Raw genomic sequence first — 18,501 nt, 5'->3', positions numbered from 1 at the left:
CATGATGAAGAATTGCCCTTCTGTGAAGTTTCACTTCAGTGAGGAATGATTTTTTGGAGACATTAAATGATTTCTTATGGAAATTTTAGTTCTTCCATTATAAAAACAAAATGGGCAAAATGCACAATTGTTTTTCCTGCATTATGAGGAAGAAATGGTGTGAGGTGATGACTCTGAAAGCAGCACACTGCAGGGCCTGGCATGGCTATGTGATTACGAGGGTCAGTCAGAGGTAGCACAGCCAGTGATAAACTGTAGTTCTCTCCTAGATCAAGAAGTTGTGGTATTTTCCTATAGGTGCACTAAAAGGAGTAGTGGTCCGGGCCATCCACTTGTAGGTAAACCTTACTGCAGGACTTAGGCCCAGGTGGTGACTAAGGAAAAGTGAGATCAGAAGAAAAAAATTGTGTAGTCCTGTTGACTTTCTAAACAACAAACTGCTCCAGAGGTAGGGTCAGAAAGTGTTATGCGTCACAGGCTCTCCCCTACTATTACTGCTGCTGCTTAATTTGAAGGTCATTGCTCTGAGTTTAGCAGAGGCTTTTCTGTTGACTGATACATTCTTCCTGATATCTGTTGTAACTTGTAATATTGGCTATATTAATGTGTCAATGGAGTTCCTTTCCTGTTCATTAGGCCCAGATGGTGATAAGAACTACTCTGCTTTAAAAGAACTACTCTGCTTAGCTTCTTCCCTTTCCTCCCAGGCCTTTCCTTTCCCACAAAGGAAAGAAAGGGAGGGGATTACTCTTAGACCAGAGGCATTTCTATTGATGCCTGCCTCCAGAAGTCAGTAGTAGGATAACCAGATAATGAGGCTAAAGTAAGAGGCCTTGACTTGTGTTGACAGAAGAAAGGGTTAGCCACCTTGAAGCTTTTATGTTTTATTTGGGATCAGGCTGCTTTGTACAGGATATAGTACAGCCTTAAATTGTCAGCTGTTGATGGAGATGATCTTTGTTCTGCAGACCACACATGTCCAATAACTGGCACAGATACCCCATCCCCACTGAACAGAGTCAAGGTGTTTTTGGGGGGGGGTGGGGGAGCTACTTTTGACTTGTATTTCCTTATATACTTGATTTAGGGGAGAAAACCAATTGAAATAACTAAGTGCACAAGTTAAAGTATTCTGAATTTAAGGCTGTAATGTCAAATTTATGAATAGAGTGCCCTTATTTCCTGTAGATTAATGCTCTTAAGCTTCAAGGAGTTAAAGCTACTTTTCTCCTCACATCAGTCATCCATTGGTTTTTCTCCAGGCATGTTGCTCATGTTTTTTTTTCTGTAACCCACAAAGACAAGAACCAGGCTTAGAGAGCATCAAAATCTCCATGACTTCTTTTTTTTATCACTGAAGACTTTCAACTTGGAGTTGTCTACATGTTAGCTGTATGTGAAAGTTGATATGAATTTGTATTGAAAAAATGTTAAGGAGGATATCTCGGACCACTTTGCCTCTTTGTTCATCATGTGATAAAACTGGACAGTCTTTCCAGGGACACATCAGTCCAAATGCTACAGGCTTTGTGGGGAGAAAAAGATTTCTGCTAAACCAGAGCTGAGGAAGGATGTATTTTCCCTGGTCCCCACTGGAGGTCACTGGAACATTGTTTACTATTGTCTTTCAGAACAAAGGAATTGCAAAACGGGTGTTTCATGAAATTAATGTTTTAAATTTTCTAGAGATTTTATCATTTTTACATATGAAATAAATCTCCAAATTGCTCATAATCCCTATGTGTAATATGTATTTTATAAATATTTCTTATGACCTGAGGAGATCAGCACAGTCTTTATTTTACAAAATTATGAATTAACTGATAGCAAGTCCAAGACAGGCTTCTGTAATGAGCTGTCTGTGCCAGTCACTTTACCATACCCTGATGAAGGTGTCTTAAGTGCAAAACCAAACTCAGAAACATTCCATGTTTACCAGCAGGGAACCTAAATGTTGCAATTTGCCAATCATTTTATTGTGTATACATTACTATATATGCTGGGAAGATTATGAGCAGCTTAATGTTCTGCAAGTGCCATCTGATTAAAATCAGCTTAGACCAGGGAGGCGAAGAACTTTTTTTTTTAATTCCTTCTGCCCTCATGCAGGCAGCAGTGCCTGCTCACTCAGATTTGTGGCAAGTCTGCTCAGATACCCCTCCTGTCCTGGGTGCAGACCCCTCGTGCACAAAGAATCCTCTGCGTTTGCTGCCGGAGGAAAAGCAGATGCTAGACTAACAGGATCTAATTATCAGTAATAAGAAAAGTTTGGCAACTAGTCACAGAATCAGCAATAAAATGAAACAAAGCTTCTTCTCAACCCATCCATCAAAGTGTGTGCAGTTGCTGTTAATGACAGACTGAATAATAATTACTGTTAACTAAAAGGATCCATTTATACTTCTCAGTGATATTTAAAGCCAAGAAATACAGACTCCTGACTTTTGGGTGATATCCAGTTTTGAGATAGCATTGGGATTTATATTTTAGTCTTTACATGGAAAGTCCATTTGAAATTTTGCAGCTTATGGTGAATTGTGCCATTTGCTGTGGGGTGTGTGAGCAGCTGACCGACTATGGCAGTGGTGGGTCTGCTTGGAAAACGTGTGGGAGGAGTTGGGGATTTCCATTTCAGGTGAAGATACTTCCTTTAAATCTGTTCCCACAGAATGCTCATGGACCAAAAAAAAAATCCTGGATCATTTCTCAAATAGAAATGCATACATGAAAAATCTGAGAATGCAACACCCTCCACAAGCATTTCCATTAGTGATAAATGTGATGTACTGCTGAAAACTTTTGAACCATGATTTAAGCTGTTTGCAAGCCCATGGAAGACAACCTGGATTTGGGGTGAGGGTATGGGGGGACTGTCTCCCTTCACAGGCTGCGTGTGGGCCTTGCCCTGATGCAATTCCTGACTGTGCTGGGTAGGGGCTGCCTGCTGACCACATGAAGGCAATGCTTCTCTGGGCCAGTCATGGTCAGCACGGGAAGGATTTTAACAGCTGACAACACGTTCCTGTGTTCTCTCAGCTCTCTCCTTTTAAGCCTTCTCCCAGCTCCACAGTAAGGAAAAAGGTGGTTGAGGAAAGCTCGGCTTTTGGAGGAAAACTCCTCCCTGGGCCGCGGCCCGGCCCCGCGAGGATCCCTGGCGGCAGGGGCCGGCAGCTGCGGCCTGGCTCCTCGCGACAGAGGAGGGCTCCAGTTATGAAGACTTCAGAGAAGTAATGCTTGATTATGTTTAGTGAGTAATTTTCTGAACCTAAATAATAGGTTCATCTTGAATTGATGATGAATGCAGGGACTTAAGGCCTGGAACACAGATTTGATTAATGCATTAAAATGATGAGGTACTTGCTTGGAATAAGAATGTACTTCCTGATCAGCGCTCTAAAATATGTTGTGACTGAGAGGGATCCTCACTGAATTTTTGTCAACACGGAGCTTTTTGTGGGTTTGGCTCTGCCAAAACCCTGCTGCTGGGCCTGAAGGTGGAGGTCTCTGGTGCTGCCCTTGTTCGAGCCTTGTGGCCGAAAGGGGGGGCAGGAGTGGCGCTTGGTGTATGATTGTGCTCAGAAGTGCTGGGGTGCAAATGAAAACATGTTTCTGCGGCTGGGAAAGGCTACTGGGTGGTAAATAGCTGCAGTTTGTGGCACAGGAGGTGAGTGAGCCAGGCCTGTGGGCCTCCTGGCAGGGAGGCCGCAGCGGTGCTGTGCCGGTGTTGCAGGCGGATTTTGCTGTGCTTGCAGTGGTGTAAGGACACCACACATCGCCTTGGTTCCTGCTGGCTTTAGGGGGTCTCCTGTCCTGAACTATGCTATGGAATCAGCGTTCCTGGTTCAATAGGTCTGTTGTTTCCAATGATCAAACATGGGGAGGGAAGGATAAAAGGCTGACATATTGCTGTGGAAAAGTTTTACTACAGCAGAATCAAAACCAGGGATAGCAGGATTTAGCCCTAAAAAGAGAAATGGTTTTGAGCAGCAAAAGTGGCTAGCAGTTTGTGCATCTATGTAGAATTGCAGCCCAGGCAGGCTGGAGGTGTCCTGCCCATATCCGGGTATCCAGCAACATGCCAAAGAAATGTCCCTGTAATGAGACCATTTATTTGTGAAATTCATCAGCTTTGATGTTCAAAATTGCCTAGTAGGATGTATGGTATCCAAGCAAGTCAGGAGGACACAGCTCTGTTTGCAGGCTGAGCCTGAACTGCTTCTGGAGCAGTTCTTCTGCGTTCACTTTGTTTAAAAGCTATTCTTAAATGTTAGCTTTAAAACCCTGGAGCCATATAACTTTACTGTGTTCCCAGGAAAGCAATTAAGAATCTGTGTTAATAAGAAATCAAGTTGTTTGTAAATTTTAATGGTTTAAAAGATGCCCTAGGGAAATCACCGACAAATAGGACACTTTCATATGGAACTTTGCTAGCCAAGCAGCTCTGTCTATGTTGTAGATATGATCAATTAAGAATTATCAGGAGAAAAGGACATTCTTTTAATATAACATGCATAGCCCGAAGGGTTTTCTAACGTAAAGATTAGGGGCTAGAAGGAGAATGTGCTTTTGTTTCATCTTATCCCCACTTAAGAAAAGGGGAAACATACTGTCTGTCTATAGCCTGGTTGGCAGTGTTGGAAGCAAAATCAGGGTGAAGGTGCATAGCGATGGAGAAGGCTGCATTAATGTTGCATGTAATAACCAAAAGCGGATTTAAGTGTGCTGGTAGCCAAATGGCATAAACTGTACTCACTTGAGTGTAAGCACTTCTCTGTAGCGTGGGTCTGTAAAATATTTACTGGTAGCCTGACAATACCTCAAACACTGATGGAAAACATCCAGGGTGAGATTCATCAATTGGACATCAGTAATGATTGAAGTCTGTGCTAGCTTCTCTCTGTAGTCAAAGGAGAGACAGATACCTCCGATAGGGCAGCAGATGTGAGTTTTAAAATATGATGAATTGTTCTCTAGAGGTGCTGCGCTTTCTCCATTGATTTCTCCTCCCTAATTATTTTAGACAGACAACTGACGTCTCCTTTCAGGTGAGATTAACCCTTTCCTCACACAGCTTCACTGTGGGAATTATATCATTCCCTGAGCAGGTGTTGTGTGCTGTTCTGCTGTGCTACCTGGCTGCGTTGTGGGTGCAGGCAGTCATTGGGCTGGATCAGGTTGATGTGGTTTCATGCAGCTTTGAGCTGGTGATGCAGTGGGGCATCTTCTCATTTGTGCTGGTGGAATAGAGCAGGGAAGTGGCCTAAAGTGGTACTGTAGCAGTGTGCACTTGTAGAGGGGATCTGCTTTGTTTGATACTGTGTTTTTGCCCATGATAGTTAATCCCTGCTCCTTCTTGATGTGCTTGCTGTAGCACAGTCTTCCTATGGAACTGATGCAGGCTGGCACAAGGTAATGCTGCATTTTGTCACTGGTGTATAGTGGGCTGAAAAAAAAAAGTGAATATAGTGAGAAGTTTATAAGCAAAAACCATTAACCTCACCCTCTATTTATTTATTTTTTTTTCTTTCAATTCCATGATTGCAAAGGCCATTTCATCATTTTAAGGCCCAGCTTGTGCTTTAAATAACCTGAGGGCTGGCAACACTGCTTTTATTGTGGCTTGGAAACAATCCTGTGAAGAAGTCCTCTTAGTTTCTAAATGTGCTAATATCTGACATATGCAAAGAGCATGAGCTGAGGTTTTCATACTGCCTTTGTAGCTGAGGAAAATATTTATGTGACAGGAATAGAAGATAGAGCTTAAGGCAGAATACTTGTGCTTGAGGTGGGTGAAAAACAGGGGAACTGACTAAGTGACATTAGTCTTTACTGTTATTTGGGCATGTGATAGGTATGTGGTATCCATAGGGCTGAATTATTGTAGTTTATAAGAAATTCATGGAACTACATTTAGTTTCCTGTAATGTATGTCTACACATACATGAAAATCAACAGAAGATTTCATTACTGCTGTGACATGTTCCTTCCAACTTGTTCACTCCTCTGATTATTGCAATTTGTTTCTCCTGAAATTTCTGTAAGGTATGACAAGACACCAAAGTTCTGGTGAGTTACACAAAGGACTCCTTTGCATATTAAAGACTTTGTATTGTCACTTGACTAAATTTGGGAAAACATCTACCACTGTGAATGTCATTAGAGAGATGAATTCCAGTGCTCATTACTGGGGTGCTGTGACAAATAGGTGGAGGAAGGACTATAAAGTGGCTGCGTGCTTTCTTCCCAAGCCTTGTCGATGCTCATTTTACTTCCCTCCATCTCCAGCAGTCTCAATCCCTTGATAATAAATGCAGCTCGCATATGAACAACCCCCCAGACTGATTTCTCTCCACTGGAAGAAGTGATTTAAAAGAACAGGAAAAGACATTGAATGTGTTCATTATTGATAATCTTAAAGATTTACTGTAGGCTTTCAGAAAAGCTGCTGCTTTAAAGCAAACTGCTTTTATCTCCTTTTTTGTTTGTCTAGTTGGCTTTTGTGGGTTTTGTGTTTTGTTTATTTTTTTTTTTTTAGCTAATGTAGGTAGAGGCTTGATTTTTTTTTTTTGTGAGGGAAATTTATATGCCTCTGTTATCAGTGGGAAAGCTCCCTGGGATCCGCACAAGGAAATGTTCTGCTCGCAGCAGTGTGCGCAGAGTCAGACGGGGCTGCAGGTCCTGGGGCCACCCAGCGCGGCTGGATCTGCCCGTGTTGTGAGCTCAGCAGCTCGTTGCCCTGGTCGTGGAGAAGGGGCTGTGATTCTGCCTGTTGGGCATCAGGCTTCTTTAAAGCTTTCTGAATTATAAATATTTAAAACCAATAAAAATCTTGGCAAAATAATGGAGAAATCTGCTCGGCAACCAAAACTTTCCAGTCTGGTCCTTCTGAGCCCATGCCTGCTGCTCTTTCTTGTTTGTGTTTCCCTGTGCTGTTTCAGAGCACCTGTTTGGGGCTTCAGGTTAAAATGTTCTCCACGTGGTGTGTTATTGCATTGGAGTGCAAGAAGCCAAGAGGAAATGGAAGAGGAAGTGGGAGTTTAATTCAGATGAATTCCCAGCTGCTCCTTGTGCTAGCTTAAGAGAAGATGTCGACAAGGTAATTATCACAGCGTTCTGTTTCGTTGCTTCCAGCCTTCTCCTTGAGGGAACAGAAGCAGTTGGTGCAGTGCAAGAGATGGGATGGCAGATGGGAGTCAGGCTCGTACGACGAAGCTGGAACCGAGGAAACCAGGAGAATGGAAATCCATGCTAAAAAGCCAAGGAACAGTGAATTTCTCCGTTGGGTTCTGACCTTTCTCAGTGCACATCAAAGGGTAGAGTTAGTCACCCAGTGCTCAGAGTCATTAGATGTTAGAGATGTTTAAAGTACAAGGTATCAAGCCGGGAGGCGCAGACCAGATGTGCTCATTCACCTCTATGCCCTTCAGTCTCCAGAAGTTCCAAAATTTCTAATTAAATCTGAAAATAGGTTCAGGGATGAGCAGATGGCATTAGGAATCAGGAGGTGTGAATGAGCTGCCACGGGGATGTGAACTTCTCACCCTCATAATCTGTTGATGGGCACAGTGAGACCTCCATGCTGTCCTGAAATTGCTGGCTTTTCGGAAGGTTGCTGCCAGAGCCAGGTGAGGAGGTGGTGGAGATTATCACGGGGAGAGCGGGTGGGTCACAAGCCTGGGCTTGATTCTGTGCAGAGCATGCTCGTTATTTTAGAGTAATTAGGTTTCCTATATGGATGATTGTCAGGAAGCAGACAGCGCTGACCCCAAAGGTCCGTGCAATTGGAGAAGCATCAGCTGATCAATATCTTGAACAATCGGGACCTCCAGGAGGAACTTGTTCACCTTTTCCCCTCTATCTGGACATAAGCACCTTAAACTTGAGAGCATTTGTAAACAAACATAAACTTTCTAGAAACAAAACTGCAAAACCAAAAAGGGAGAGCCTGACTCTTGTGTGTAGTGGGGAAGGAACATGACAGCCTAATAATTTTTTAGCTAAGATGAGGTGTGCAGATGGATACTGCAAAAGCAGAGCAGGGAAAAAATTACCCTAATGTTTAGAGCAAGGAAATAACTTTGCTATCTGCTTTTCTGGGAGCATGTCACCTTTCTGCTGCTTTATGAACAGAAACCAGAACTGAATGAACTTTGTTTTTTGCCCTAAGTAGCTGGAATGAGCCAGGTAATTTATGTAGAAACCGGTCAATTGGGTGCTGTCATTCAGTTTTTTAGAGTGCCTCTGCCTTCTGCAATGTGCTATTTGCTTCTGAAGCAAAAGATGTTTCCCAAAGGTCTCTAAGCATGTGTAGCTGTATTTCATCCCAATGGTTAATTCAACAACGAATACTGGAACACAGAGTATCAGAAAACATTTTCTCTGTGTTCAGAAAGCAAAACCATATGCTCAAACCCCATCATCAGTTCAGAGGCATTTTAATAACCTCATACTTCACCAATCAGAATAATTAAACAGGCTCATTATTTAAAATATTCATTGTGTCCCAATTCCATGTTTGGCTTTCTTGGTCAATTTGGTTCTTGCTAATCTGGGAGAAGGAAAGAATGTTCTCTAGTGCTTAATTTGCATTAAAAACACTATAATTTGTAAGTAAATTGGAAAGCTTTTAAGTGGAGAGGGAACATCAGTGACTTGACAGTCAAAGCTCTCCTTTGTTTTTTCAAGCATAATGTTCCAGAAAGATGCTCTTCCTTTCTTGGAATTACATGGCAGCAAGAATGAAGCCTTGTAATTGTTCATTAATCTGTGGTTATTAGGAGACTGGTAGAAGAAAGCACCAGAAAAGGAAGAACCCAAAGTGAGTAGCATCTTTCCTGTGATGCCTTTATTAGAAAATGGGTTTTAAATTTTGCAAGTTATGTTACGGGAGGGGGAAATTATTGGCAGAAGATCCACAGCTGGTCTGTGCAGTCAAGGCTGGGGAAATGGTGGAATTGCACCGCTCCATGAGCTGCAGGGAAGCCTGTCCTGCCTGCTCCCCACCCCGAGCCTGGTCCAGCTGCTCAGCCTGGTTTCTTGGATCCAATTTCTCCTTTTTCCCTACTGCCAAGTGTGCAAAACTTCCTCTTACTGGGGAGCTGATAGGAGTGGCCCACAAGGACTAATAACTGAAACTTGGCCAAAAGAAATAAAAAAGTATTACAAACACTTCGCTGTAGCTAAATAACAAAAAGTTCCTCCTTGATCCTCACTGTGTACAAAACTTATATTTTCCCTATGTCACTAACCTGACACAAAGGAAATATCCTATTGGTTTCATTTGAAAAATGACCAAAGTGTGACTCTACTTTTCTTCCTTTTTTTTGGTGTATCTGATTGCATGGATATTTTTGGAAAAAAGTCTTATCAGTTATATTAAAAACATTGCTTTCTTTGTTGCTTCCACCTCTTTATTTAGGAGGAGGGTAGAGGAGTGAGAACTGCAGTGGAGGAGCTTATTTCAATGCAAATCTATCATTGATAATTGCGGTTTTAAAATCTTCTCAACCTCCAGCTGAACAATGATAAAAGAATAATGGCTGTGAATTATTAGCTGCTCCACTTACCTTCAAAATAGTTCTTACATTGTTGTGATACTTGAATGTATTTATTTTTGAACATCTTTTGTTTAATACACATGTGGTTTTTCTGGGCTTTGTTATATTTTAGGACCTGTATGATAATTTCGCATCCATATTTTTACTATGGGCATAAGAGGCTAAAATAATTGATTTTCTTCCATGCTTCTAAAGCAATCAGCTCCACTTTGTACATTATTCTGTTCTGAGGCTGGGATAATGCACCAAATATGTTGGTATCAAAAATGATCTGGGAAGTCTAACAGGCTAGTTCTTTACTGCTTTGAACACTTTCTGTGTAGGTATTTGCAGAGGTGGGCTTAATTCTGAGCTGTTAAGCTGTTTGTCATCACTCAAGTCCAAACTTCTACCAGCTGTGGATATTGTGATGAGTGCAGAGGGACTGTGAAATGCAACAGGAGTGAGGCGGCAGCTTTTTCCTCCCATCATGTATTTCTTCTGCATATAAATGACCCTACAGGTTGTGGCACGTAGGGACCTCAGCCTAGGGAACTCTTAACTCTTTGTGCAAATGTTTGACAGCCTGGATCAACTCCTGAGAATTTGTTCAGTCTCAATTTGATTTTTGGATTTCTTTATTTTTTTTATTTATTTTTTAAATGTTTGTTTTAATGGTAGCCATGAAAATTACCCCGAAGTAAAGGGCGAGGAGTTCTGAATAGCCCTAAGTACAGAAAAGGCTAAGGCTCCTAAATGTATTCTTAAAACCCCAAAGCCACGAGCTCTGCTTTTTTTCCAGGCCTGGTGATAACACCTTTCCCTCAAATCATAGTCTTGGTTGTAGCAGGCAGGTGCTGTAACTGATGGCTGTATTTATCTGCCATGGTAGAAGAATGGCAAATCAAGATGGATAAGTTTCCACCTGCCTGAACTGACAATTTATCACCCTAATTCCTAATGGATCAGGCACTTGCTAAAAGAGGGTAATTGTTTGGATGTGAACTTGGTTTTCTGATGCAAGGGATTTATGACATGTCAGGTTGTGGACATAAAGTATAACAGAGTATGCTAATTCTTGTCATGCTCATGCATGTCATACGATGGTGCAAGGCGATGTGACTACCTGACATGTAAAAGTGGCAAGCGTCTCTAATGGGAAATGCCCCCTGCACATTCCTGGGGCGCTTATCAAATGAAGTCAGCCTAATGGGAGTCACAGCAGCTTGCAGAGCAGAACGATGTCTAGCTATGTGGCACTGAACGCTGGAAACAAAAGCTATTTTTTGAGTGTGCTCAGAAGGGATCACAGGGCTTTGTTGCTATACAGTTTGCAGGCTTGCTGGAGAACCAAATGAAAGACACTTGGGGAGACAAATTGCTCCCAAGCTGAGGGTGTTCAGAAGAGGCAGAGTTTTTTGGTCCCAGCAACTCGGTGAGAATGACGGTAAGGACAGAACTAATAACAAGCAGATGAAGGGAGCTCAGCCTCACAAAATGGCTTTCACAGCTTGCCAAGGTAGGAAAAAGATGTCTGATCTCAACCAGCAAGATAGGACCAGACTGCTAATGTATAAGTAGGAAGATAAATCATCAACATAAGGAGCTGGATCATCTTCTGAAACCCTGTAGTTCAGCATGTTCTCCTTCTCACTAAACCTTTTAATTGGCCATCTGGATGGGCTGGGCTGGATTTGGAGAGAAAGAAAAGCCTGTCTCATTGTGGAGGATATTACTTCCCTGAAATTGTTGCACCTTTAATTTGAGGCTGCTGCTGGCATTTGTTATCCATGGCTGTTGAACACACATTTGATTCTGAAGACAAACACGGAGTTGTCAAGGATTTGATTTTTTTCTCACCTGCCGGAGGAGCGTTAGACCCTATTGTTTTTGACAATGCACCTCAATTAGGTCTTAAATAAAATGGGTAGTACATGCTCTGAGAAACTGGAGGACAGAACTGCTTGATTTAGGCTTAAGGATGATGCTTCTCCACAAGGGAGCCACCAGTCACAATAATTACATTGCTGTCTTCTCATAATATGATTTATTTAGATGTTGCTGTATGAATTAATTCTCTCTAATTGCTGCTCTTCTCACTGTAAATCAAGGTTTCTTGCTTTCTGGAGAGTAGTGAACATGATCCTACACTGAAGTAATTAGTCCAATTAGAAAGGAAAGCAGATGTGGAAAACCAATTACTTTCAGGAATATGCCGACTCCTATGTAGTCCAAATGCTGTTCAATCAAAATGTAACAGTAATTTAATAAAACATTGTTTTATTCATAAACTCTATTCAGCAGTAGGGCTCCCCGGCTGACACGGAGAAGCCAGTTTGTGAGCTTTGTGGTTGGTGAGCTTCCTTTTAACCTGCTCGCAATTTGCACAGTTGCAGCTCTGCTGAAAGAAACCACCTGGAGGTCACTGAGGGAGGGCAGGTTTCCTTCCTTCTCCGAGACACCGAGCTGTCACCCTGCAGTGAGAACGAAATGAGCTGCTCTGCTTGGCGTTAGTGCACTTGTCAAAAAAATATCCAGCAGAGAAGATCACCAGCACAGTTGGGTTGTCGTGGTTGCACCCCTGACTGTAACAGTTGTTCTGCAGGTGGTGCGAGAGCCCGCAGTCCCTGCAGGGAAAAGCAAGAAAGGTTTGAGTGAACCACTCCGTGGTACGTGACCCGTGTGCGCCGTGCCACTTGCTCTGCCTTGACCCTGTTGGCAGGGTTGCACCGATTGATGCTGCTGGAGAATTTGAACTTCATAAGCTCGCGGAACTTCACAAAACTAAATAAATCTAGGAGGAGAAATGCAGGTGCTGAAGTGAGAGGAAGACCAGTGTTTAGCGGAGATTTGAAAGGAAATGGAAAGTTGACAGCAGTATCACAGGGGTCTGCGGATAAATTGTGCTGCTCAGCTGAGAGTCTGCAGGAGGGGACCGGAGCTGAACCTGACAAAGCATAAGGAGTGAGGAGGAGGGAAAGCACAGATCTTAGCACGTGTTGCAGAACGGAATGAGCAGAACCTAGTCCTCTCCGTACAGTGCGCTCACTTGCACCACTGGAGCGGAGTGGAGCCTGTGGTGAGGTGCTGCTTAGCAGCAGTAGCACTGCATGTGTGGCTGGGCCTGCCTGTCCCTTTGCGCTCGCTTTAAGTTGTGACATTTGCACCAGCAGGGATCTTTCACATTTATATCACCTTGGGAGAAAACAGAATGAGGCCAAGTCGCGTGTAATTGCTATTTTATCCCAGACCTAATCGTGTTCTTGCACAGCTTTTGTGCTTGGAAGTGCCCCAGTGTGACTCGAGCAGTAAGGCACCCCTGTCTCTTCCACTCAAAGGTGTCAAATCCACCATATGCTCCTGTAGGGTGGGCACATCTGAAGTTACCTGTTTTCTTCTGAGACAAAGGCTGCCACGCTGCAGCCAGCACTTGCAGTCAGGTTTCATCAAAGCAACTCTGCAAAGCTTTAGTCTTGGCGTTTCCGTTCGGCAAGTAGGAGCTCACGTATTTGGGTGTAAGTGGTAATTCCTGTTGCCCATCTCATGCTGCTCCAATTTGAAAACAGGATGCGTTTTACAAGGAATGCACTTCGTTTAGCATATAGAGGTAATCAATAAAGCATCAAGTGTGAGAAATGGAGGGAAGCAAATGCTCAGCACTTTTCCCTGTAATTAATTTTACAGTGGGGTTCTTGGGGCCATGGCTGTCCCAGCGCTCACCAGGAGAGGCATGGCCAGAGACTGAAACACGGCGTGTCTGCAGCATGAGCCGAACAAAACCAGGATTGTCTGCTTGGGGGTTGTTGTTAAGCTCTTTGTTACAATATGCAGAGAGGAGTTTTCCTCTGGAAGTTCACCCATCTATTTTCTTCTATCTACTGCACGGAAGACAAGTGTTCTCATAATTGGGCCATTAAAGAAGGTGTTGAAATGTTGCTAATTGTCAAAAGCAATTAAGTGTAGCAACATGTCACAGGTAAATTAACAAGACTCCAGGTGTTTTGAGCAAATTGCATTTCTGTGGGTGTAAAACAATTCCTATCCTTTCTGCTAGCTGTCTGTACAGTTTTGGTGTGCCACTTTTTGGATTTTTTTTCAGTTTTGCACCGGTGTCTGTGATGTGCTATATATTGCACAGCCTCAGTTCTAGTTGTTAAAATCCATACTGCTATTTTCTGGAAAAGGTTCTCTTTTCTAACCCAGCCTGTATGCTCAGACTGCTTTCAGTCTCGCTCTGACCCAGCCGAAGCAGAGCTGGTGGCAGTCTGATGGTTCCAGACTTGGGTGGGGCCCTCTGGAGGGAGATCCCAGTGATGGGGGCAGTAACTGGGAACCAGCAGCCCAGCGAGTGCAATTGTGTGCTCTGTCTCCACTTGCTCTTGAGGGTGGCAGTCATTAATTCAGAGAATTTTGGTGCCTCTCCCATGGCCTTTAAGGAGATGCCTGAGCAGCTGCTGCAAGAAGTGCCTTGGCGTGAAGGGTGGATTCAGAGGCAGGCACCCAGATCTTATTTGCTACTGCAGCACCTGTGCTGTGCTTTGCAGGTGACATCCTCCCCTCATCTCAACCTTCTGCAGTCCTTCAGCTTCCCTTTGACCCACACTTTTCCATTCCTTGCTGCCTTTCACATGGTGCCCAGCTGCTGCCTTCCCACTGTGTGCTGCCGCAGCGCAGGGCTGCGCAGCGGTTGTGATTCACCTGCTGTAACTGACCTGCGCCTGCTGCCCTCTTTTGTACCTCTGAACAGGAGACGTGCAGAGCTTTGCTTGGTGCACGTACAAGGACAGTGTTCTAGGGGAGGAAAGCCACTTCCAGCAGAGCTGTGTGCACCTGGGAGCATGCAGCTGGGTGGCACGGGGCTGTGGGACAACCCTAAAACGCTTCCTGGGGAGCATTGCTGGAGGGATAACAATGTGCTCAGTTCACCCTCCTCTGGTTTGTCACCCAGGACTTGACTCCAGGTCTGCCACGGAGCTCCTGGGTGGCCTGAGCTTGCTGCTGCCCAGGGAAGTTTTCGAAGATGCAGATAAGAATCCCAGGTCAGTCTCTGTGCTCAAATCCTTAGCAGCAGTAATAGTGCTAGTGCTTGGCAATGTGGTGAGGGTAAGGGCACTGATGTTGGGGTTCCCACAACGATTCCCATGCTGCAGCGGTGGAAGTATCAAATACCCTGCGGCTGTTCGTTCTTACTACCACACCTAGTTAATGACGAGATTTTCTCAATATGACTTTACTCTGTTATTTTACCGAGAAATCCTAACAATTTAGGGTCTTTTAGTGATAAAAATACTAAGAAACAACGTGTAAAAACAGATTAACTCCGTTTTGTTTGTGCATTGTATGCGCTGTACATGCAAGCTGTTACAGCAGGGGTTTAAGGTTTGTGTTCAGGAAAATGCTAATTTGCCTGAGAAATACAGGAGACGTAGGCACAAAGCTCCTGCAGACATTTCTTACTGCAAACAGCACCAGTGCTGTGGTTTTTGTTAGTCCTTCATAGCTGCTTTCAGGAAGGCCTGCAGTGACCCAAAAGAATTGCTGAGAATATTTGGTGTTAACCTTTGAGTAAATATCGTGGCTTTTATTTTTAATTTCAATTTTAGCCCAAAATCTCGAGTTCCTAGACTGAGTGGCCAGCAGCTGTGCTGCTGCTGCCAAAACCCATGGCATAACGCCCTCCCCTGCCGCTCACAACAGTGGATGTTAGGAGAGACCACAAAAGGGTGGAACCGCCACGTGGTCCCATAATTAGCACTCTTTGTCTCTTTTCTCTTCCCGATGCATTAGATGCCCTCCCTGCAAAAAGATTTGTGATTGTGTGTACGTGCACGCGCGTGGTTGAGGGTGGGTGAATCCTAATTGTATATTATTAAAATATTATGATTTTTCCCCTTCCAAGCTGCAGGCAATGTGCAGCACCTCCCTGATGTCTCATGCAGCTGGCTTTGACTGGCACTTGCAAGGTTGTCCTCCAGGTGCTGCATCAGAAATCTTTTGACACAGTGTCAGTAATTAAGTGTACAATTAAGAGAATGTCTGCAATTAAGTTCAATCAGTCAGTCAATCAAATCTACATTTGTAAAGGGTTTCTAAAGGGCCTCTTATCCAAGCCTCCCCTCCGCTTCAGAGCTCTGCGGAGTTACCACCAGCCACAAGGCAGTGCCTGTGGGAAGGGGACTCAAAGAAAGGGCTGTGGGGTTGTAGTACAGACAGCAGAGGGTATTCGAGTAAAAGAGTAAAAGTAATTTCAGGTAAGGAATTTAGATTCATCGCTAAAAGACAACTGTTGAGTCAAAACCTTTGCTTTTTTCTAGCTGTCTCTTTCTCTAGCTATCTCCCTGGCTGTTCACCTCAGCTCAGCCATCGGTGTTCCTGCTGATCTTTCTCCCTGTGGGGGAGAATGACGAAGGGCAGGAACGCTGATGGTGTGAGCTATGGCTTCACGGCCTTCCAAGCATCTTTCAGCTCCCGACAGCTTTTGACAGGGAAGGACTTCTGTGGAGTGGCTGTGTACTTGCTGCTCTTGTGGCTGCCCTATGGCGTGTGGTGCCCAGGAAATGAGTCTTGAGTGAAAGCATTGCCTATCTTGGTAGAGGTATTTGAAGTATTTTCTTCAACCATACAAGTTATAGCCCATACTGTGCTTGGATTTCTTTTAATGCTCCCCAGTACAGCAAATGGCTTGTGTACGGAGGGCTGGGCCATGGCTTGAGAGGTGCCGAAGCCCCCTGGGAGCAGGGGTGCAGTGACAGGCCCTGCTCAGGACGTGGGATCCCCAAGGAAGGGCACTGGTCCCAGGTTCTCGGTGTGGAGCCAAGCCTAGCGTGTCAGCACCAGTGAGCCTGCTAGTGCAGGCCTGTTGGAGCTGGAAAAGGGCCGTGTTTTGTGGATGGATGCACCTGGAGCTAATAAGGCTCCAAGTACCAACAGTGGCAACCTCAAGAAGAGGCTGTCAAACACACGAGCTGTTTGGTTTTTGGGCTGTTTTTTTTTTTTTTTTTTTTTTTTTTTTTTAATCTCATTCCTTTTACCTTAAAGTAAATTCTCCTGGTCTGATTAGCCAAATTTACAGCTTAGGTGTTAGGATCTGGAAATTCTCAGTCTTTAGACTGCACACATTGCGCAGAAGAGTAACTTGAGGGGTTTTTCTTGTCTGTGGTGCTGCATCAATTTGAGCAATGAGCCGTGGTTTCTTTGATAACGAGCCTGCATTTACATAGTGCCTGTCATCGCTGAGGAGTTGTGCTAACTGCGCCCTGTATTGACAAAGACTTGTCCACAGCAGTGTGCCTCTCTGGCAGGTTGTCTGCTGTCTCGTTATGTTCCTTGCGTTAATGTATGGATGTTCATTGCTTTAATGTTTGGAAAGCTGTTAGCCAAAGTGCCCTTGGTATGGGGAGGGGGGCGAACAAATGACTAGGTAATATATTACTGTGAGTGCTGTAAATATTCCTTAGCATATCGTTAATACCCAACTGTATTTCTGTCTTCAGACAGCTCACAGTGCCCCACAAAGAAGGCCTCTCAAGCCCAGAAAGCTGAAGCCAGCCAGGGAAGGAAGGTGAGAGGGCAGCCCGTGCAGCATCACACCTTGGGGGCTTGGAGCAAAACCGAGCAGTTTCTCAGTACCGGGTACAGCTCCTTGGACCAGCTGCTGCCCAGGCAGTGGGAAGGTAGGTACGCTTATTTTATTGTGCATGAATGCACAAGTGTTCTTGTTTACCACATCTTTCACCTGCTTATGTTTGGCACATTATACTTACACTTGTGCACTTTTACTCTGTCTACTTAAAAAGATAAGGAGGGGGATCAATTTGTTGCTAGTGTTCTTGTTACTGCTGTGCAGTAAGCACAACCAGAACTCCAAGGAATGGTAAAAGTCTCAGTTCTGAGATACCCTGAGAATATTTCAGGAAAAAAAAAATGAAGATCTCTTTTTGGTTATGTATTTCATAATACATATAATACCTGCAGAGATGGAATGCTACATGGATAAGTGTATTAAAAACAACAACAAAAAAGGTAAGGGATTGGCAGGATCCTGGCCTGAATATATGCTGTGCTCCTGGTATTGTAATGACTTGGTTTGGAATCAAGAGTGTAACTTTAATTACTAGTATTAAACAGTTTTTTTTTTGTAAGATGTCCAAGACAGGCTGCGTGTTTTGCTTAAGAATGAGCCTGGAAATAAATGTCAGAAGCTTTGGGAACTTTCACTGCTGACTGGAAGGGCTCGGTGCTACTTTGAGGAAGCTGGCTGTTGGCTTTCCAAGGAGCATACATACCCTGTGGTGGTCTGCATTCGAAAGAAAGCGGCGTCAGCAAATAGATTTTTTGAGTGCTTTTAAAGTCAGTCAAATAAAGGGGGGCGGGGGGGGGAGGGGGAGAGGGAGGAAGGAAGGACACCGATTAGGCAAGTAGCTGAGAAGTAATGCAGAATAATAGATTGTTGAAATCCAGCAATAAGTCTATCAAAGCAAGTAATTCCTTCTGGTGGTAGAAGGACATTTTGTTTTTGCTTTAAAGCTGCCAGACCTAATATTTTTGGGCATTCATCTCAGGGAGGTGAGGACTTCAAGAAGGCAATTATAATTGGTGAATGATTGGTGTTGAATGCAATGCTCTTGTGCATCAAGTTTAACTGCATTAACCTTTGGGGAATTTACATGGATACCTTGAACGAACCATCTCGTGTTCAGCCTCAAAAAATCTAAATTCTCCCTCAACTTGAATTTTATTTACATTCATCTTATTACAAAATAAATGGACCAAAAATTTTGATGGTGTTTTGCCACATTCTGAAGGTGCTGGGGCAGGGGGTGTTGGAGGGAGGCAGGCATTGCCCATGGATGCTTAGAGAAAGATCCTTAAGGAATTGCACTGTGGTACATATGCCCTAAAACAAAGTTATATTCTGGTTTCTTTATTTGACTATACTATCCTAGAGAGAAGATGACTGAAAGCA

General features: G+C 43.8%; 1 long non-coding RNA gene across 1 annotated transcript in view; it reads right to left on the bottom strand.

Annotated features, from left to right (window-relative positions):
- LOC118178403 overlaps window positions 1-17,141 on the bottom strand; it is a 20,103-nt gene extending 2,962 nt beyond the window's left edge. The window contains exons 1-2 of the long non-coding RNA XR_004756143.1: window positions 17,032-17,141; window positions 16,607-16,608 (exon numbers count right to left, since the gene is read on the bottom strand). This is a non-coding gene — a long non-coding RNA (uncharacterized LOC118178403). The remainder of the gene's footprint in view (window positions 1-16,606; window positions 16,609-17,031) is intronic.
- Between the last annotated feature and the right edge of the window lie 1,360 nt (window positions 17,142-18,501).

Source organism: Oxyura jamaicensis, chromosome 26 (assembly GCF_011077185.1).
Source record: "Oxyura jamaicensis isolate SHBP4307 breed ruddy duck chromosome 26, BPBGC_Ojam_1.0, whole genome shotgun sequence".
Lineage (NCBI taxonomy): Eukaryota > Metazoa > Chordata > Aves > Anseriformes > Anatidae > Oxyura > Oxyura jamaicensis.
This window is presented reverse-complemented; position numbering and strand designations above follow the sequence as displayed.